This window comes from Cebus imitator, unplaced genomic scaffold (assembly GCF_001604975.1).
Source record: "Cebus imitator isolate Cc_AM_T3 unplaced genomic scaffold, Cebus_imitator-1.0 Scaffold369, whole genome shotgun sequence".
NCBI classification, from domain to species: domain Eukaryota; kingdom Metazoa; phylum Chordata; class Mammalia; order Primates; family Cebidae; genus Cebus; species Cebus imitator.
Genome location: NW_016107684.1, coordinates 2,042,738 through 2,066,210, shown reverse-complemented (window position 1 = coordinate 2,066,210; position 23,473 = coordinate 2,042,738). Strand labels below are relative to the sequence as shown.

Below are 23,473 nucleotides of genomic sequence, written 5' to 3'. Positions count from 1 at the left end.
TCTACAGCCCCTTTTCTTCTTTTGTTCCTTTAATCAAGAATTCCTGTTATTAACAGCATGAACTTTGATATTTGTCGTCTTTTTTTTAAACTTTCTTTTTTAAGTTCAGTCGTACACATGCAGGATGTGCAGGTTTGTTATATAGGTGAACAGAATACCAATATGGCATGTTCTCACTGGGCATTTCTTATTTTGAGCCCTCATTTTCTTCCTTTGACCATCTCCCTTACTTTGCCAAATCTTATCATTATCTCTCTTTTATCTGTGCTCCTGCTATATATTTTTTCCTATCGTGGTAGGCTTAACATCTCTCTCAGTGTGTATCATTCTGAATAATACACAGTTAGTTCCTTTGGTAACTAAAGAAAGAGGTATTTCCTCATAATATAACTAGAGGAGTTGTAGCCACTATAACAAATAGTGTTAACTGCCTACTGACTGTTCAATCTTTCTAAATATTAAAAGAAATACAGTAGGTATTTAAGACATGATCCTTTTATCTCAATTAATTTATAATATTATGAATAAAAATATTACTCCATATAAAAACAAATAGTAGATATTATAATAAACTATATTTTATTGTCTTTTATTTATTCATGGTTCTTAGGAGTTATTACTTCACCACTTAGTAGTCACCACTCAATCAATGTGGAATTAATGAAAACAACAAGCATGTCCTTCCTGAGTCAAGTTCATAATCAACCCAGTAGTGTCATTAGAGCTATATTTTATATGTGCCTTGAAAGAGTGTGTATAGCCTGACTACTGGTTGACCTTTTAGGAAATATTTTAATGCCCTAGCCACCATCCTGTAAGGTCATTTTATGCACAGGTTATTTTTCCTAAGGGCTCTGAAACTGTCTTAACTTAGAATCACAGTAATTAGTATTATAATAGGTTAATAGATTAAAGGTGATCTTCTTCCCCCCATATAATTAGGTCTACAGGATTTGAATATTGTCAATAATACCTCATTATCTTTTTCTTACCCTCTATATGTGGAAGAGTATCATTAAGAAGAATTTGTGTATTCAACACTATTTCAGCAAATGTATTTCAAATATCTATTATTAACTGAAAACTAAGCCAAATATATGTATATAAACTTAGATCTTAAATATATTCTCTCATATTTCTTTATATATTAACATTTAAGTTAGTGTTACATGATAATATAAGGCTTTTTTTTTTGTTTTACATAAACCTTAGGATTTCTTTTTCCACAAAATTTGCACTTCTATAAAAGTTATACCTGTAATCCCAGCACTTTGGGAAACCAAGGCAGGTGGATCACGAGGTCAGGAGATGGAGACCATCCTGGCCAAAATGGTGAAACCCCATCTCTACTAAAAATATAATCAGCCAAGCATGTGTGCCTGTAATCCCAGCTACTCAGGAGGATGAGGCAGGAGAATAGCTTGAATCCAGGAGGCAGAGGTTGCAGTGAGTCTAGATCATACCACTGTACTCCAGCCTGGATGACAGAGTGAGACTCCATCTCAACAAAAAAAAAAGGGGGGAAAAAAAAAACCTCACACTTGTAGGGCACGTCAGCCTTAGACATTTCTCTAAGTAAATTAGAAGTTCTATATTCTAAAGAAAAAAATACTGAATGTCTAAGAAATACCTTTGTGACTTCCACTAAATCATGCAGCAAGGCAGGAATGATGTCTTTGTGCATTTACAGAGCATTTTTATTTTTAAGAGGTCAAGGAATTTCATATGGATTATCTTTTTCACCCAGATATTCCTTCTGCAGTAGTTGCCGAAACACAGAGGAATGAAATTTCTTGCCCCAGGTTATGTACTCATTCTTCTTAGGCACCACACATGAGCTTAATCTAAGTCCTGGTTTTCTTTATGATGTAATCTCACAAATTTGTCCACTTCCTCCTAAAAATGAATGAATGAATTCAAACAACAAGTATTGAACATATACTGTTACTAGGTACTGTTCTAGGTAGTTGGGAGAAATCAGTGAACCAACATGATAAAAGGAAAACAAGACCAAGCAAAACAACCTTTTCCTTGTCCTCCTGAAACTTACCTTTGAATAATGGGAAGCAGGGTGTGGGGAAGACAGAAGATAAACACCATCAGTTAGTAACATATAGCATTTTAATAATAAATAAATGCAATGGAAAATAAAGTAATTATGGGGAAGTTAGGCCATGTGGTTGGGACATGTAAATAAGTGAAGCCAATTAATTCATAAATGATTTACATAGTTCCCAACGATGCAAAGCACTATCATTAAAAACTAGTTCAAACTTGAAAATATAAACACAATCCTGTGTTTACATATTCAAATTGAGAATAATTGAATTTATTAATCCCATCAGTTGACATTTGTTGATGATCACTTGGTTAGAAAGTGCTGTTCTAGGGGTTGTGCGTATAGCGGGGGATATAGTGCAGACTCACTCTTAAGCTGTTCAGAGACTGGGGGACAGGATATTGTAATTACTTATTGCTGCTTAAAAATAATTATCCAGAAGCATAGCCCTTTAAAAGTGTAACCACTTTTTTATCTCTTGTGATTCTGCGAGTTGACAGAGCTTAGCTGGTGATGCTTCTGCTTCTCCCAGTGTTGGCAGGAGCTGCAGTCCTCTGAGGACTTGACTGGCCCAGACTCTCAAAGGTGGCTCACTCAATTACCTATGATTTGGTGGGGGAAGGCTGGAAAGCTCATGTCAGCAATGAATTTGGTACTAGATCATTTGGGTCTGTTTTCTCCAGGTGTCAGGGACTCTTGCTCTCCACATGACCTCTCCACACTGTCTCTGCACATGGTTTCTCCAGCAGGTAGTGAGACATTTACTTGGTGGCTCAGTGGTACACAAAGTGCTAAAGAACGTAAATCTTCCCAAGAGTTAGGTTCAGAACTTACAGAGGGTCATTTCCTCTATATTCTATTGGTTAAAGGGAGTCTCAGACCAGACCAGTCCATATTCAGGGAGGTTATCTCACAAGGAGAAAGTTATGGGTTGCACAGATTATTTGAAGCCATTTTTGGAAGCTAGTGATCCCAAATGGCAGTGTTTACAATATACACAAGGTACTGTGGAAACACTGAAGAAGGTAATCTATCAGTCTGGGTGCATCAGGTGAGGCTTCCAAGAACAACAGGATGCTGAGCTAGACATTTAAAAAAAAAATCGGAATTAACAAGTCAATGAGGAACAGGATATGCCAAGAAGAGAGAGAGCGTGAGACATATATAGGACATGGTATCAGAAGAGAGTGTGGTGTTTCCAGAGAACTTCCAGTTATGTAATATGAGAGTGAAGTATAAATCCTTTCAATAAATGCTGATAAAGAGGGCTGCATAGGACCAAGCTTTGAATTGCGGGTATTTTATAAAATAAGGACAATACTCTCACAGAGAGTTGGTCTGAGGACTAAATTATATCAAGTATCTGGTATGTATAAACTAAGCATATATATATATATATATGTTTATATATATATAAACATATATATATATACACACACACTAGTGATTTTTAACATTTTTTGTCATGATGAAGGGTTTGAATTTCAAACTGAAGTGCATAGGAAGCCAGTGAAGAATAAGATTTGCATTTTACAAAGACTCCTTTGTTCAGAGTCCAGAGAATTTATGAGAAAGGTAGATGCTGAAGAAAGAATAATCAATTTGATGGCTTTCTAGGTCAACAGAAAAGACATACAGAAGGCAGAGACTGTGGAAAAGAATTTGAGAAAAACTAGAAATTGTAAGTTAAACACACAACTTGTTTTAGTTTCCTTTTTTCCTAATGTAGTAGACCCATTTCATAATCCATTCATTATTGCAATATGTATATTTATATTTTTAGGATCACTCACAGTTCAGGCACTGGGTTAGAAACTGTGGATACAATTTCTAGTTGTGAGATACAATTTTTACATTCATGAAGTTCACAGTTTTCTTATGAAGATTGCAATATTAATGATAATTACAATGGAATATGACAAGTACTTGCTAGATGTAGGCACATAGGAGTCTCATTACACCAGATGGTAAATGTCTGTGAGGATTTTTACAATAAAGTTTACTTGAGACATGAAAGGTGGCAGGAGAAAATTTTAGAAAGATAAACGCATCATCTAGCAGGACAAGGCAGGGGCAAAAATAAGAGTTAGAAATGAGGAGCAATAGGCCAGTGGAGGAAGAGCACAATATAGACCTGGAGATGTGAGAGGGCTTGTTAAAATGAGGAGCTGGATATAGCATAGCATCATTATGGCCAGAGCTTATCATACAATGAAGAGAAGGGGAGAGATGATATTTATGAGAAAAATAACTGGAAAATTACCAACAGCTAAAATCAATAAGCACAAATGTCATTTACAATTCCTGAAATCATACTCTGCATATTTTAAATCCATGAAGCTCAGAATAATCATAGAAGCTTAAAGATAAAGAAAAGTAGGCAAAGCTGTTACAAATTTACGCTGTGCAATAATTAATATTAATTTTATGAGCAGTATTTTATATTCACTTGCTATTTCCATAGCAATGTGCAAATATAGCTGAGATGTATAAGGCATGAATCTTACCCTCAAAAAATTTTCAGGAATTTTGGAGGAAGAGAGGGTATATGTAAATATAAGTATATGGTGGCGAGGGAGTAGATTTCGTTAGGTTCTCAATTCCAAACAATGTAAAATCCCTGCCCTAAGGTGATGATCAGTCTTAGAATTGCCCTGTCTTTAAACCTTTCAGAGGGACATGTCAGGGTTCATTAAGCACTCCAGGACTACCCCTCTGCCTGAAGCTGGAGGAGAAACAAATCTTCCTAAGTCAAGGGTTAGATTGCATTCTACTAAAGCCTTGTTGAATGTTACTCTCCAGTAACCAGCCATCTTTAAGTATTTCTCGGCATTTCAGTTAAAATTAAACTAACTGAAATAATGTTGGCAGGATGGCAAACCAAGAGGCCTCAGGCCCTGATTACCCCCTTGGAGGCACTGAGTTAACAATATACAGACTGGAATCCCTTTTTAAGAGCTCTATTGACCAATTAAGAAGTGACAGCATCCTGGCCAACATAGTGAAACCCCATCTCTACTAAAAATAAAAAAAAAAAATTAGCTGGGCGTGGTCGTGCGTGCCTGTAATCCCAGCTACTCGGCAGGCTGAGGCAGGAGAATTGCTTGAATTCGGGAGGCGGAGGTTGCCAGTGAGCCAAGGTCGTGCCAATGCACTCCAGCCTGGCGTCTGGTGACGGAATGAGAACCTAACTCTGTCTCAAAAAAAAAAAAAAAAAAGAAGTGACAGCACCCAAACTAATGCAAAACCTATATATATATATATGTGTATATATATATATATATATATATATATATATATATGTTTTTACTATTATATATATGTATATATGTAAAGTTCAGAGAATTTTGCATGCCCACATCCTTCTCTTGACTCAGTGTAGCATAGTGCATACTGGAGGAAATGGTCCATACAGAGGCTCCTCTTTTGCAATAGCAACAAAAGAGTGAAATGTGAGTCAGATATTCTGGTTTGTCTAGGAGCTTCCTGAAGTATTGTGAATGGTAGCAGAGTTTGGAAACCACTAAAAAAAGAGGCAAGCAGTTTGGCATGTTAGAGCTTCAGAGCTGCAGAGATTCTGCAGTTCTACAAGCAGATGCTAGAAGGAGCAGGAGATTATGATTTCCTGAGAAAAAAAAATGCGCAAGCTGCTTAGAAAATTTGAGAAAACTAAAGGCACAAAAAATCCTCAGAAAAGTTTTGAGAGATCCTCAAACTTATAGCTTGGTTCATTGATGAAAGCCATTCTTTCCACAAATCTAGTACATAATGGCTGGGACCGGTAAATGTTTTCTCAAATGCCCAAATCTCAAGGAAATATCACAAGACATGCAAAGAACCAAGGAAATGTAACTTGATAAAATGTACAAAACAAAACCTTGGATATAGACTCTAAAGAAAGGCAGATAACTGAACTTTCTGACAAATAATTCAAAATGACTGTTTTAAATACGGTCAGTGAGCTTAAAAAAGAACACAGAGAGATGAATAAACAAAATCCTGAAAATAATGTATGAACATTATTGTAAATAGTGAATATTGAAAATGATGTATGAACATCAGGGAAAAATAGAAACTATAGAAATGAATCACATAGAAAAATACAATAACTGAATTGCTGAATTGAAAAATTATTTATAGAGACTTAATAGAAAACTTGATCATGCAGATGAAAAGATCAGTAAACTTGAAGACAGAACATTTGAAATCATCGAGTTAGCAGAAAAAAAAAGGAATGAAAAAAATGAACAGAACTTAAGGAACTTATAGGGTACCATCAATCAGACCAACATACAAATTATGGGAGTTCAAGAAGGAGCCGGGGGGAAGGAGGAGAGAGAGAGAGAGACAGAGTTTATTTGAAGGAATAATGACAAAAAACTTCCTAACTCTGAGGAAAGAAATGGACATACATATTCAAGAAACTCAACCAACTGCAACCAGGATGAATCCATAGAGAATACACCAAAACCCATTACAGCCAAGCTGTTGAAAGTCAAAGAGAGTTGTGAAAGCAGTGAGATAAAGGAGACTCATCATGTACATGGTAACCTCTATAAGATTATCAGAGAGTTTGTCAGCAGAAACCTTTTAGGCCAAAGGAAGTATGATAATATTATTCAAAGTGTTGAAAGGAAAAATGCTATCAATTAAGAATACTGCAGCCAACAAAATAATTCAAAAATGGAGAGAAATTTAAGATTTTATCACACAAAGCTGAGGAAATTCATTCTACTAGATCTACCCTACAAGAAAAGCTAAAGTGAGTCATTCAAAGAATGCTAGGTGAAAATACAAACTTCAGTAAAGATAAATACATGGCTAAATATAGTAACCTGCATTATTATAATTTTGGTGCACAAATTTACTTTTAATTATTATATGAAGTTTAAATGACAAAAACATAAAAACAATATATGTTAATGGGCATAAAATGCATAAAGATGTACCTTAGGACATCAATAACATAAAAGTGGGGACAATAAGGAGTAGAGTAAGTTGTTGTTAGTTTAAAATAAAATGTTATAATTTGTTTAATATGTTATATATAAAATTTTATGTATAATATGGAAATACAGAATATAGACTATATTAACATAATATATAAGATATATAGAAAGTTATAATATGTTACAACTTTAATGTTTTGTTCAATTACAACAGTAACAATGTACACAAAAGGAAATGAGAAGAAAATCAAAGCATGCCATTACCAAAAGTCAACAAAAGGCAAAGAACAGCAGTAAGATAGGAAAGGAGAAGAGCTGCAAGACATACAGAAAACAATTAACAAAATGGCAATAATATATTCTTCCCTAAATCAGCAATTACTTTAAATGTAAATGGATTAAACTTCCTGATCGAAAGATAAAATTTGGTGAATGGATTTAAAAAATCAGAATCAAACTATATGCTGTCTACAGGAGACTAACATTAGATGTTCAGGACACATATAGGCAGAAAGTCAGAAAGATTAAAAACATATTCTATGCAAGTGAAAACTAAAAAAGAGTAGAGGTGCTATACTAATATCGAAAAAGGAGACTTTAAAACAAAAATTGTTAGGAGAGATAATAATATCACATAAATGATAAAAGGGTCAATTTACCAAGAAAATATATAATATTTTATAAATATTCATGCACCCAATATTCGAGTTCCAAGTAGATGAAGCAAACATTGGCAGAATTGAAGGGAGGAACATAAGCAGCACAATAGTAGTAGGAGACTTCAATACCTCACTTTTAATAATGAATAGAACGACAGCCAAATAAAAGATGAATAAGGAAATAGAGGACTTGAGCAATACTATAAGCTAATTGGACCTAACATATATATAAATAACACTCCAGTCATTCTTCTCAAGTGCACATGGAACATTCTTCTGAATAGACCTCATGTTAGGCTACAAAACAAGTCAATATATTTAAAACGATTGAAATTATACAAAGAGTATATCTGATTGAGAAAATAATTTGATTGCATCACTGACAAGTAGGTGAATTTCCAGTATTTATCTTTAATATTCACTTTCACCTTACTTGTAAACATGAATAAATAAAAAAGAGAACCCACATACATGTTGAAGTACACTTGATTGTCAATTGCAGTCATCTTAATTACCATTGCCTACAAATTAGTAGTTGGGCAAAAATCAATGAGAGTATTCTGAAAGAATCAACTAGATATATGAAATTTATAATAGAGTATGGAATATTTTATAATTCATAACTGTAGAAATCTTGTATATCAGTACAATTATAATATTGCACCCCCTTTTTTGGAAACTGGTTATTAAACATTTATCAGCATAGAACTGATATTACCATTTATCTGTTTCCTGTAGGTTCCTAACATTATTTTCTTAAGTCTGTTTCTGGTAACTCTACTACCTGAGTTATTTGTGTATCTCTTTGTATTGTCTGTTTTTCTAAAATCTGTTTTTTTCCCTTTTTATCCTTTTTCTTGGTATGCCTTGTAATTTTTTATAAAATTAAAATTAAATTTTAATTTTAAATTAAATTCTGGACACTGTGTATGAAAAATAGTAGTGTGATAATAGAAAGGATCTTGGGAATGTTATCTGGCTCTGAGAAAATTTCCCATCTTCCAGCAGAAAAGAGGGCACAGATCATCTGAATTAAGTGTTGAACTTACTTGATGCTGGCTTTTAGTTCTTATAATAAGCTTTTTTCTCCATGTTTCCTTTCTCCATATGTTTCCCTCCACTTATAAGGTCTAACCTAATGGTGGTCCCAAATGAGAGCCAGGATTGCTCATAAAAGCTCTTCCTTCCTGATGGTCCTTGGCTTTTTAGTTTAGAACTGAGAGTACAGCAAAGACTACTGTATTTTTTTTCAACAGTTTTCTGCTTGTCTCATTTGCCTTGGCTCTTGGCAATTTAAGAATATGCAAAGTCTCAAAGGCAAAGCCATAGAATGGTCTCATTTCTCAGCTACTACCTTCTCTGTGAAATATTGACTACATACAGCATTGCTACCATCTTCAATCTGAAATCCATTTTTTTTTTTTTTTTTTTTTAGTATTTTAGAGTTTCAAAAGTTCTCTATCTGTTAGCAACGTATGTTCAAATTCTTTCTCTCTCTTTTCACACCAAAATCAGTGTTTTCCCCTAGGGAAAAAGCTGCTTACAGAATGTTAGTTCACATTTATCTGATGCCCTTCCCTCAGGGATCTTAGGCTCTCAAGTCCTAGTTCCCTCTTAGCTGTCTGATGCCTTTAAATAGATTTTAATCATACATATTTCAAAATTAGCTTTTCTGGTTATTCTCAGTGAGAATATTGGTCAGTTCTAGTCTATTCCATGATGACTGTATCTACATGCTTGTTAGATGATTTTATACACCTACCTCCCTGTACCAGGAAAAAGTTCTCTCCTAGATTCTCTCATAGCATTCTGTGTATAATTTTATAAAAATCATTAGCACTTTGAATGATAAAGTCTTATGTTCTTGTCCATCTGTACTATAATACTAGACCATGAGCTTCTAGAAATTAAATACTATCTCATTTTTCTTTTTGTTCCTATTACATTGCACATGATTGCTGCTGAATAAATGGTTATTTAATTAATAATTTAAAAGTGTGCAAATAGATCTGTAGATTTCTGGACCAAACAGCAAATTATTTATCTGACAGATACTCCAAAGTTTGTTTCCCTCTATGTTTGTGTTTAAAACATTTCCCTCAACTTCTTTCAGTACTTGTACAGCTTTTTAAAAAGAGATTTAAATGTTTGAGCCATCTGGAATTTATGTTGCTATACAAATAAAGTGGGTTATAATTATGCTTCTTTAATTGTTTTTTATATTAGAAAAAAAGGCAATGGTGTCAAAAGTAAGGGCAATTTACTTTTATTTTTATAGACCAACCATGTTATTACTCCACTTGCTAAGATAACATGTTTTTCAACTAAAGCAATATTTTTGAACATTGTAAACCTATAATGAATTAGTTATTAGACACATTTATATTTCTCTCCTGATATTTTAGTATCCTTAGATATTATTTATTCTTTGTTTTATTAGATATTAAATTGTATAAATGGTGTGAATAAATGGTAGTTAGTATACAGTAAAGAACATTTTCACATATTTAATCCTCATTAGATTTTGACTACTCTTTCTATGAAGCCTTCCAGATTCCTTAGGGGACAGCTAGTCACTATTTTTCCTGGTTTCATGGTCCTTTCTTTGTGGCTCTTTTGTGTTCCTTAAAAATTTGCATTAAATATATCTGCTTAAAATTAAAATTTTATCCCTATTTCAACTATCTTTCTTATTCCAAAATCTGAATTTATTTTTCTCTGAAGCACTTAGACTTAAAATATATTCGTCTCCCTTGCCTGAACACACACACACACACACACACACACACACACACACACACACACACTAGCAGGAGAAACTTCCTTATAGTAGACATTTCTCTCTGTTTGGTTCACTATCGTATCCCCAGCACCTAGAGCAGTACCTGACACATAGACTATGCTGAATGACTATATGCTTCCTGCGTTAACTTGTGAGCTCACTGAAGACAGGCACAGTGGTCTAAGTCTTTGTATCTCAGTTCCTACTACAATATCTACTAAAGTAGATGCTAAATCAATTTTCTAATAAGTGATAACTCATTCTCTTATAAAACTAAAGGAGATGTTATTGTTATTCACATTCAAAGATAATCGTACTTATGTTTTTTACTTATTGTTTAGCAAATAATTCTTAAAATATAATGGGTATAAAATAACATATGTTTAAAATTTACTTCATTGATTACTTGAATATGTGTTTATTTATTGAATTTTACAAACCAATAATTATGTAGACAGGTTTATATTTTTCTTCTGATACATTTAGAATTCTAATGTATTGTCTATTCACTTTGCTTTATTAAATATTACAATTATATAGATTATATGAAAAATACTTCTTTTCATGTATTAAGTATATACCCTATGGCAGACTTTGTATTAAGAACAGGGGAGACAAAGCTGAATAATATTTAGTCCCTGTCTTCAAGGTACTAAATGACACCTAACATTTACATAATATTTTCAATATGTCAGTCATTATTATGAGAAATTTATACATATTTACTCCTTTAATTCTCATAAGAATCTCATGATAAAGGTGCTAATATTATATCCATTCTGATGGTGAGGAAACTGAAGCAGAGAGAGATTTGTAATGCAGTTTGTCATTAGAGTCTGTGTTCAGTCTCTAGCCAAAGTCTGGAGGCTGTGTCCAAGCCTCTCTATGAAAAGCGGCTTTTTAGAAAAAAATTTTTCTCAGCTCCCTGTTTGTTCCCCTTACTATAGGCTCCAATATTTCGGTCTTTTTTTCTCAGAACTGCCTTAAGGTTTATCTTTAAAACATGTTTTGGGAAAAGCGCTGTTTTTCTTACTCTCACTTTCCCTGTTTCCCTTAAGACAAACATATTATTGTAATTGACCAGATCTACTGAATATTATGTGAAAAACAAGGGCTTATAAAAATAACACAGGAGAAAAATTCTAAAACTGTTAAATTTCTTGCAGTAGTGATTTCTGGCATTCATATAACCCTAGTTGTTTATAACTTACTTTCAATAAGTTGTGGCACACTCTTCATAACTACCTAAACAATTTTTTCTACAAACAATATTGTCTTCTTGGGGAAGCTAGAAAATATGTAATATGGTGGATGTCCAGGCAGTCAGTCCTAAAGGATAGCAGATAGTAAGCATTATCTATTATAGCAGTAAATTATTTCAACACATTTTTAACTAAGAAATTATTTAGAAATAAATAATTCTGGTTGATTGATTTTGAAAGTAAACCATATGCTGTTTACATGTGTTGGCATTTATCCAGTATCCCTGAAGCTAAGAGTGAATTTTCTTTCAAAAAAAGGAAGCTATTTACTAATTAGATAATAATGAACATAATGAAAACAGGTACTATAACTTTTTGAATTATGAGAATGCATCTTCAGAGCAAGTTTTGAAAAGAAGATCATGAGGGGAAAAATTATCTGTGTATATTGTGAAGTGGGCGCATACGTATCCTGGAGCTGCATTCCAAGGCATACATTAAGCAAAAATTTAACAACATTTTTTACTATGATAGAAATGAAAAAAATGCAAATCAGAATGTATTTTAAAATGCCCTATTTTATATGAACGACTCAATGTAAATACATGCATTATGTGCAGTAATGAGATTCTAGTTATTAAAAGCTTTTCAAACTCATTAGGGTGACAAGCAAGAAGTAACTAAATCTAACCCCTATGATTTTGCTAGAAGGCCAATGTGGCATTAAATCTAACTGACATATAGATCCCCACACTTCTGAGTGACAGAGACATCCATAAAGTCCTGTTCTTTCTCACCACTTGAAAGAGTAGATGTAGGTAATATAGATTTTATTGCTTCAGCCACAAAGGAGAATAATTACAGCCAGTGGGGGAAGGGTGGTGTTCAGGAATAGATGCTCCTCACATAAAAGGTTGATAAATAGAAAAGATCATAGAGAAATTAAGGAGTAAAAGGGACAGTTCAGATGACTACCTGGGTGAAATCCTGACCCAGGGTGATTGAGTAAACTGAACCTCTGTTCCTCAAAGGGGAAAACTTTCTGCCCTGTATCTTTCTTTCCAATGAAAAGGATGTTCTTGTTTGAATCACAGTAATGTTTCTGAAGAAAAACGAATGTTCAAAGTTCAAAACAGTTAGAACTATTAAAATGTATTATCAACTGTTTAAAATATATAATAATGTATGTGTTCGTTATTTTCCAAAAAATTTAACTGCTGTGTTTGAAAATAACATATAAAATCTGCCCTCGTACAATATGACTTAATACTAGATTTCTTCTGCTGTGGCACAGGCACTCAAATTCCACTTATAATTATTTTTCTAAATGATTAGCGCTTATTGTGATTATTCTCTGGCTAATATATGTATGCAAAATGTGGCTGCAGGATTTGCTTTTGTTAGCATATCCCCTCCCCCACTCGGAAACCTCAAGGCTCCAGACGTTGATGCTGGAGAGAGAAAATGAATGTGTGTGTGTGTATGTGTGTGTGTGTGTGTGTGTGTGTCTGTGCGTGCATGTGTAACTGTATCTAACCTTCAAGTTGATACAACGGTGATGATATACAAACAAAAAAATGGTAAATTTTCTCCTTGATAGTGCCATTCTTAACTCATTTTAATCCTTTTAAAAAATCTTCAAGTAAGCGAAATGCTTTTAATTTAAATGAGGGCAGTGTTTTAACAAAGCTACACAGAGCATTTAAACAGGAAATTTATTAAAACTGAAAATGGCACTTTTATTAAATAACTCTGTGATCTTCCAGCCATGTTCTTAACCAGTGATCTCCCTGTAGCAAAATGCACAGATAATCAACAACCCAGTCTGACAGTAAACTTGTTGGAAGATTAAATCCTAAAGGAAGGAGCCCATAGCCCTGGAGGAAGACTGAGTGCATGTTTCCCTGAGTCTTTGAAGGCTCATCTCAGTAGTCCCACTGCTAGAATGTGCTCCGTTGTCATAGCAACACCATCTCCTGCTTCATACAGGAAAGATTAGCTCTTACTGTGCAGAGGAGAGAATTTAGGGGAAGTCAGACTAATCCCTGGGTGCACTTCGAGAGAAAGGTTGGAACTCGCCTGAGGGATGCTGGATCTGCAATGATAGAACTGGCCTGCCACAGACACTGGTATTTAAGTTGAAGAGCAGAATTCACAGTAAGTGTCAGCTCCTCTAGAGTAGAATATTGATGAATGAGGTTTGTCTAAGTCTTGTTGAAGACTGTCCCATGCAGCAGTAAAATGACAGGAGGAGACTCTGATAAATGCCAATGTTTTCCTAGTTCAGTTGTTATTTAAAGGGTTGACCAAATCAGAAACTTGAGGAAAAATTTTAGGTACTTTTGAAATGTCCATCTAAAATCTCAGAAGCATAGTAAAATTAGATAAGGAAAAAAAATGTATTATATGCTTTTGGCACTTAATTTATTTACCCTAGATTGTTGTGCATTTAAACCTAAAATTCCATAAAGAGAGAGAAAAATATTCATGAAAAAATCTGTATGTGTAAGCAAGTTGTGTTTCTTCAACACCAAAAGTGATAAAATTTCATTTTAGGATTGTAAATGTCCTTTTTACAATTATGCATACATATTTTTAAAATCCATTTAGAAGTACACAAGTGGTGTGGTTTTTTAGGTCATAATATGATGAAAAGGCATTTTTGAGGGAAGAGCAATTAATATAGCTATTCTATTTGGTGCTGGTACTTCAACTTTTCAGCATAAGGCATGTACAATATGTATACCTTTCGGGATTTTTTGTTCATTGCCTCAAATGGATTTTGTTCTGGAGGGATGTCTATGTCTATGTGGGTTTGTTTGTTTTCTTTTCCCCTTTGGTTTGTACTTACACAATTCCTTCCACAATTCTTATGAAGCATATGTCTTTTAGCTTAGAAGCTAGAAACCTTGTAGTGGATTTTAAATATTTGATGTTAGTATCAATTGTGGAGATGTCTCGTCTTTTAAAAACTTAATTACCTAAAAGAACACTTTTTTTCACAAATAAAAAGAATTTTTCAAAAATATGTAGATTTTACATATTATGTTAATATATGATCCTGTGTTTACTACTGTCAATGTGTATTCCTCTGAATGTATTTATTTTGTATTTAAAATATGATGAAAATTATATCAGGTTATATTCATGATAGATGATATTTTTTAATTGTTTCCATCATGTCTATATATTTATAACATGTTTAGAAACTGGTTTTGTTTCCCCTGTGTAAAATCCTGCTTCTAATGTACTACATACTACAAATAACATTACAGTCTATGCTAAATATGGCTATTATCATAAAACACTTAATTGCCAATTGAAGTGTGCTGTTTTAATTTCTCAGAATAGAGAGACTTGGGTGTTGCTGCAAATACAGAGCATAGATCACACATGCACTCCTTTTCCCCAAAACTCGATGCTAGATTAGACCATAGGTCCTAGAGTTGAACAGGTAGATTAAAATGTTAGATAAAATTATTCTTTTCATGTGTTAGGAAGTATACACAAAACCAGAAGGGTCATACTTCGCTTAATAGCATTTAGGTTGTAACTATGCAGAACCTAGCACTGTTAAGAAAATGGACACAAAGCAGGAAGTCAGGGATCCCCTCTCAATAAGTGATCAATAAATTGTTCCAACAACCTCTTTTTGGAGATTTCTATTGATCGTTCAGGATAGGATCCTTAAAAATTACAAAAGGAAAGAGGCAATTGTGTTCCTTTTGTCCTCCACAGGGAACAAACTAAAATATCTAATGTTTCTTCATTGACTTTGGGTAGCAAGGAGAGAAACCAATGACTTTATTTTAGGAATAGTGAAACTTAGAGGGTCACTGCATGATGCAGGGAGCAAGGGAGCACAATTAACAAAACAGGAGTAGGAAAGAAAAGAATAGCTAAGAAAAAAATAGGCACCATTTATTGAGATAGCAAAGTATAGATAGATGTTTGATTGATAGATAGATGATAGATACATAAAATAATAAATTTTAAAAACGGTCAGGGACTTAGTCAATTTACTACCTTAACCAAAGTTTCTCTAGTGGTATTCCTAACCAGTTAAAAGAAACTTTTATGTTTCTTAGAATTCTCCATTTTGTGTCTTCTGTGCTTATGTCTTTTGAAAATATAGTGGTGACTGACTTAAACAAAAATGCTGGCTGTAAACTGAAGACCACCAGGGATTTGTAATCTCTCTTAGGCAAGTTTGGTTTGGCCCCTTCTGCTCTTCTAAGGTATTGCTTAGTGAGGACCAGGTCATCCTCCACAGCCAGATTCTCTCTTGAAAGGCAATGCTTCAGGAATCTAGGAAAGAAGTTGTTCTATTCTGAACAGGTGTCAGAGTTTGAATGGCATCTGGAAAGTCCAGGAGTCATTTTAAGAGTAAAAATCTTCAGGTCACCAAGGTCTTCTGAAAGCTCTGAGATTCGTAGGTGATATGGAAATGGTCTGAATTTTTGTATGGGAATCCAGAGTACAAAAAAGGGCAAGAGGAAGGAAGAGAAAGGAAATTTACAACAGAAAACGCTGGTAGGGAACACTCAACAAACAAACACATGAGGCATTAATATATATATGCATAATGGTCAGTTATGTAAACTAAGGCTATTTCTAAAACTACCTGATGGTTGATGCCTGTGTTTTAAAAGATATTGAAAATAAAAATATTGTTCAACACAAGAAATAATATTATAATATGAACACTTTTGTATTTGCTTTTAAAAATCAGATTAATGGTTCATTTGTCCATAGTTGATTCAATACTATGACACATTGTTAAGCCAGAAGGGCCATTTTGGAGAACTGTTAAATAGCAACAATTTCTCTTTTCTTTCTTAAATTTTGTGATTTATGCTGCCATGAAAATCTTTTGTCTATATGCTGTAAGTGCAACTTCACATGTCTCAGGAAAATTATGTAAGATGCTAAATTTATTTGTTTTCTTAAAGTCACATGTAAGCAAATGGATAGCATGATGTATGGGGAAGATAGCCAGAGCAGTTGTTGAAATTAGGTTGTAGAAAGAAAAGAATGTCAGTCTGAGATATGTACTTTTGATGATATATACTTTTGAAGGCAGATAAAGGTCAGTGGGCATTTGTGAACTAGGAATGAGAAGCAGAAGCAGTGCTCTGTTAAGATGTATTCTTCAAATGTTGGGTAAGATGAATCGATGGTAGGGGTAATAGTTGGGGAAGGCAATTACGACTAAGAGCCTAACTAGCATAGAAACACTAGAAATAAAAAGTAGAAAATAGATGGAAAGAAATCATAGGCATATAATCTATGGAATTTCATTTATTACTTTATTCAACCAAGATTTATTTGGCAGACCAGGCTCACAGCATGCAGTGGCTCATGCCTGTAAGTCCAGCACTTTTGAGAGACTGTTGCAGAAGGATCACTTGAGACCAGGAGTTCAAGACCAGCCTGGTCAACAGAGTGAGACTCTGTCTCAAAAAAAAAAAAAAAGTTAAATACAAAGTAAAGAGATTCATTTGGCTTCATCCAAATAACAAATGAAAAGATAGATGATAAGAATGACAGAGCAAAATGCTAATGTTCAAGGTTTCATAAAAACAGTCTGGTGAGCATGACTGATAGAAAATTGTATTATCTTGTACTGGGCAGTGTGGTAAAGTAAGCACAGAAGATAGACTCGGCCCATGATTGGGTAGCATTAAAGAAAGAACCTTCAAGCCTGACAATGCATGGGTGTCATTATAGACATAGGGAAGTCAATAGAAAGAGGGAATTCTTTGAAGAGAGTAGTGGTGGTAATGGGATGCAGGAACGAATTTGATTTTAGACATCTTAAGTTTGATCTTTAAGTCTTAAAAAGCAACTATTACATTTAATTATAATCGCTAACTTACTCATAAGGTAGACCATATATAAATGCCTGTTTTAGGTTTCATTGTTGCATAATATTCAAAGCATCCTTAGCATTAACTGGAATGTCGTTTTCTCTTTAATATTGGTATACAGCATTTAGAGTATATGAAAACTTGTAATATATTTTGCCTTTAAAGTATATAACTTCTTAGCATAAACAACAATAATTTGTCTTTTATTAGTAACTTTTAATTTGAGAACTTTTAAACTTTTGCTCTTGGCATTAATATATGATAAAATAAATTTGAGACAAAGGAAAAAAGTATATTTTCAGCTGAGGTTTGGGAAAAGTATTTTGTAGTACTTATCCAACTACTTAAAGATAAAAGTATTTTATTTTATTTTCATATGGATAATTGCTATAATTTTATATCATTGTGATCCTGAAATGATCATAATTTTAATAATTACAATAACAACCTCAACAATTAACAGTTGTTTGGTACTTTATAGTTTTTAATTGATGGGGAAATAAAACAATTCTACTAACAAAAGATCCCTCTCTACCTATTTAAAAGAAAGAAACATAACACAATTTGTTACACAGTATGTTAAGTGACATAAAAGTGACTATAAAGTCTGAACAGAATTTCATATACATACACAGTAAATTGAGAAGAATGATAAGTTACAACTTCTCTATCTTCTTGTTAGATATGGATGCTACTGTCATTGGTTTTTTTATTTATCTCATGAGAGAGGCCCCTAAGCTAATTCTGGAGATATACATTTACAGTTTTAATGGTCAGAAGTCCCCAATATTGAATTGGAAAGTCAAACGTTTTGACCTTTTATTCAAGCATATATGTTTTTGAGAAGACACCCTAAAGAGGAGAACACACTGAAGAGGGTATGATGGAAAGGCAACCGCCTCACCACTTCAAAGAAAATTCATCATTTAACCCTTACACTGTGCACTCTTTAATTTACATTATCTCATTGAATTATCACAATACTGTAAGACACCTGTTACTATTATGTCCCAGATTTATGAGTGAGGAAACTGATGCAAAGAAGGATCAAGGAATATTTTAAAGTTACATAACTAAAAAACAGAGGCTGATTACAGCTCATTCTTCACCTTACATTATAATTTCTTATGATGCATTATACAGAGTCATTCCTGTATTCTAAAACAAGAGGTAAAGAAACAATTGTTTTTATTGTTCTCTCTTGGGTACCTATGTATAACTTTGATCTCTGTAAAAATAAGCAGATTATTGGTCACTGTCTATTATCTCACAAAAACTCATCCTACTCTAGGAAGAGGAAAATTAACAAAGATGATTGGAGCTTTAATAGTAAAACTGCTGTCTTAGGATGCAGAAAATTATCCATCCATCTATATATGCATAAATACATATTTGCATACATACATTAATTCATTTATTTGTCATTCATTCAATGAGCATTTAATAAATCAATACTATGGACCTGCTTTTGCCAAAGCACACTGCAAGTACTTAAAGAAAATCAGAGGCTTTCTCTCCCTTCAGAGATAATATTAACTTCCTTGATATGGACCAAATACTGCACTAGATACTCTGCAAAGATGAACTCATTTATTTGTAACAACTGTACTGTAATGTAAACCCTACAGCTTCCCCTGCTCTCCCTATGAGGAAACTAAGGCTCTGAGAGATTATGTCCAAACTTCCCAGCTTGTAAATGACAGAACTGAGTTCTGAGTATGTTTTTCTGACTGCAGAGCTCATGGTCTTAACCACAATGTGATTCGACCTATTTCCCAAGTGTGAGAAATGTCAGTTAGTACAAGATATAGTGCTGGCAGACAGGAGATAGTGAGGACAAGTTGGTGCTGACCGTCTGGGAAGGCGTTAACACATGAGATTTCTCTTATTAATAATATGGAGATAACTAGTTTGTAGAATTGTTTGGTGAATTAAAGGAAATAACTAATATAAAGAAACCTGCTGCACTGGATGCTAAACAACTGAAAGCAGCCACTCACTATCATTCATCTGCCAATTTCAGTTTCAATTACTGGTCACATTTCTTTTTCTCGCCTTCCTTCTTTGATTGGTGTTCCGGAAGCACTTAGTCTATGAATATACATGGTACCCCTCCTACCCTTTACCTAAAATGTTCGTATATGATTAAAAATCCACAGATAACTTTTCAACATTTGATCATTCATGTTAATCCACTGGGATTAATAATTGGGATAGGAATCATGGACATATTCCTCTAAACTTTAGAAAATACCATCATGTTTTCTGGCACAATTTTATTCTTTACTTGCATATAGAAAAGGACTTGGTGAGAGGGATGTCTTCAGAGTTTTTCATGTGGGAAAGTGAGCTATCATTACTAGCTAGGGAACTTGCCTCACTTTGCCTCTTTGTTTAAGTAGCCTTATTCAAAGATTTGATTGAATGGGTTGGGGAGAAGTGTAGGAAAATTAGAGCCAGAGTAAGGAAAAGGCAAAGTGTATAATCAGCTCTTACAAAGAGTCAATGAGGTAAATATCTGAACCAAAACATCAGATTTTACTAAAGTATATTCAAAACTTTGTGATTTATAGAAAAAGTCTTCATTTTTTGCTCCTGAATTCATGCCTATGTATAATTTTATATTGCTGCCTGAACCTATATTTTTGGAAATAACTTGCATAACTTCATGCAACAGAAAACTGTTTAAAGATTATTATTTTGTGATAGAATCAATTATATCCCATACCTTTTATTAAATCTAACTATAACATTATAAACTGTAGCTCTGTATAATAAATACTAAGAAAGATAGTCAACATTACAATATGGCTAAATATTGTGATGTGTAGAACAAACCCAAAGTGTATTTTAAAAGTAAAATAAGACATTAACTTTGATCGATGCTGTCTGTAACTTCCAACTTTGTCTAATATTGGTCACCCCAACTAGTAAAAGATTAACAATTAAAAAGAAAGGAAAGAAGAAAATCTATAATGCTTTTCTAATGCTTTGAAAGGAGTTAAGAAATATAGAAAATCCCAGAAGCCATGGCTTTATTAAAGAATGCTGCAAATGTGTATTCACTTCCTAGGAATCGCTTTAAGCATATAAGAAATTTAAGGATGATAACCAAGTGGTTTTTCTTTTTTTGGTTTTTTATTTTTTCACTTTAGCTAATAAGGTCCCCAGGGATAACTATTTCCCATATCAGGAAAGAGACATGTGCTTCCCTTCACTCCTGCCACATAGAAGATATTAAGGGTTTTCTTTGCCTTTAGTTCTTTCCTCTGTTTGCCGTTCTTCACAGTAGGGAATGGTGGGGAAAGGTCCAAGAATGTGTTTTTTTTCACTCAGTTTTTGTTATGACTGCTCACAGCATTGTTCCCAAGTTCTTCTCCTAAGGTTTCTTTTGAGCTGAGAATTTAAACCTTTTACTTTAGGCTTGCTTCTTTTAGACCTCAAGACTTCATTTTCTTAGTGGCTCATCTTATCTTAAAATTTATATCATAGTTTTTAACATGTCAAGAAAAGTAACAATGCTGGGACTAACATTATTGGTAACTCTCTTATTTTAAATATTTGAGTTCAGAGGAAATGGTAATTGAAAGCAAAATGTGTGTTATTGGACCTGCAATAGAAAACTCAATTTATAATCTGGCAAATATTTTAATTATGTTTCTTCATCCTAAAATATTTTTGTTGATCAGACAAAATTATCTGGAGTGTTACTTGCCAACTTAAATGTTCCCTGCACCCATTTCTAATATTTTGGAAAACAAATAGATCTTTTACTAATTTTACAACAAAAGGACACGAATATAAAATATATTTCTGACCAAATTTATATGAACAATTTTTGCATGGAATTGCCCTGAATTCTGGGCTGTATCATTGTCACCAGAGCATATCTCACATAGTTCTTTTCATTGTTTATCTTCCATGATACATAAGTTAGAAACACAAAGAGATCCCATTAAATGATACAATTGACTCATTTTTCATTGCCCTGCAGCATAGGGAAGTGGAAAGTATACAGACTTTGGCTTAACACACTGTTTCTCTTGGTATCTCAGCCTCACACTCCCATAGTAGTTTCCTCACCCATGTACTAATGGGCTAAGAACCCCTGCCTCACATGTTGTTTTATTTCAAAGTTCAATTGATTAATAAAGTATAGTCATAAAATATACATTTGTTTTAAAATATGTATTCATGATTGAAGCATTTTTCCTCATGAAAATAGCTTCAATCACCTCAAAATAACTTCATCCTCAAAATAGCTTCTATCACCAATATAAGATTAATAAATTATTACAAATTCATTTGAAGTATATAGTCATGAAAAAATTCCCAAAAGGACCAAAATGTATAAAGAAAAAGGAAGCATTCTCCTATTTTTCACTCCCATTCTACTGTGCCCCCAACAGTAATCTCCATTAACAGTTTGGTATGCACCTTTTCAAACCAGAAGGATAAATAGATCAATCAATAGTTTTTCTTAAAAATATCATCACCAAAATTTTGAACACAGATGATTCTCAACTTACAATGTGATTGCATCTCAACAAACCTTTTGTAAATTGAAAATATTCTAAATCAAAATGAATTTGACATGCCCAAAGTAGTTAACACCATATATTAGCCTAGCCTACCTTAAATACACTCAGAATACTTACATTAGCCTACAGTTGGATGGAATTATCTAACACAAAGCCTGTTTAGAATAAAATGTTGAATATCTCATGCTATTTATTGAATGCTGTGCTTTGGGTGCTCGAAGTATGGTTTCAACTGAATATGTCTTTCTCTCACACCATCATAAAGTAAAAAATTGCTAAGTTGAACCATTGTAAGTCTGGAACCGTCTGTATATGTTTTTCATTTTTATCATAATTTTGAATCAGTTGTTGGAAAGAACATTTGCCAATGTTTTCCTGATGTTTTCATTGTGTTTAAACTAGCTGTTACTACAAAAGAACTAACAATTTACCGGCTAAAGAAAAGTGAAATGGAATTGACCACACACTTATTTTTTTGGAACCATTAATTAACTGTAGCAAGGGTTTTGCTGAAATGACAAGTAAATGCACATCTTAACTTTATACAGAAATGGAGGCTAAGCCAAAAAAAGACTTGGTCTTAAAATATTGGTCTGCAAATGTCTGCAGAACTGAAATGTGTAAATTAGAGATTCATTGAAGTCTGCTAGCCAAAAGTGAAAATGAAAGTGCTTTCAGCTTGCTAATTAATGCTGCATGTGGAATTTGCAAGAAAAAAAAGAGCCACCCAGACCTATGAGCAAAAGCAGTGGTCTGGTTGTCAAAAGAATTGTGTCTCATTCTATTATGCTACTCAATGTGGAACCCGCAGTAATAAACCTGTCTTTTGTCCCCAATGTAATCACTTAAAATTAGGTGATATATTTTCTACCTTGTTATTGTGTGACAATAAGACAAAAGAAAAGAATATCAAAAATTGATCAAATTTCAGAATAAAATATAAAATATAGCTGAGATTTTAATTTTCTGATTTCTATATTGTTTGTATATTTTACATTTTGCTTTTATTGATGCATAATACTTTATGTACTTATATGATATATGTAAGTATTTTTACATGCATAGAATGTGTAATGATCAAATCTGCTTATTTCAGGGCACACATCACCTTGAGTATTTATCATTTCATCACCTTGAAAAGAGTAGCATTTCAAGCTCTCTCTTCTATCTATTTTGAAATATACAGTACACTGTTACTAATTATAGTCACTCTGGTCTGTTATCAAACATTATAACTTATTTTTCTATCTAAACTGTAAGTTTATACCCACTCATCACCTCTGTTCATTTCCCCACTCATCCTCACACACTTACCCACCTCTAATATCCATCATTCTATCACCATTATATCTAGTTTTTTAGCTCCTACATATGAGTGAGAACATGTGGTATTTATCTTTCTTTTTTTTTT

The 23,473-nt window shown here is 33.4% G+C and overlaps 1 protein-coding gene across 13 annotated transcripts in view; it reads left to right on the top strand.

The window, feature by feature from the left end:
* The window catches only part of NOL4 (nucleolar protein 4), a 372,161-nt gene that overhangs the window by 155,209 nt on the left and 193,479 nt on the right, over positions 1-23,473 (top strand). For 2 of the 13 annotated variants that reach the window (XM_037730926.1, XM_037730925.1), the window contains exon 1: positions 13,640-13,808. The exons of the other annotated variants lie outside the window; for them this stretch is intronic. The gene's annotated coding sequence lies outside the window, so the exon portion shown is untranslated. Of the gene's footprint in view, positions 1-13,639; positions 13,809-23,473 lie in introns of those variants that run through there. 13 annotated transcript variants of the gene reach the window in all.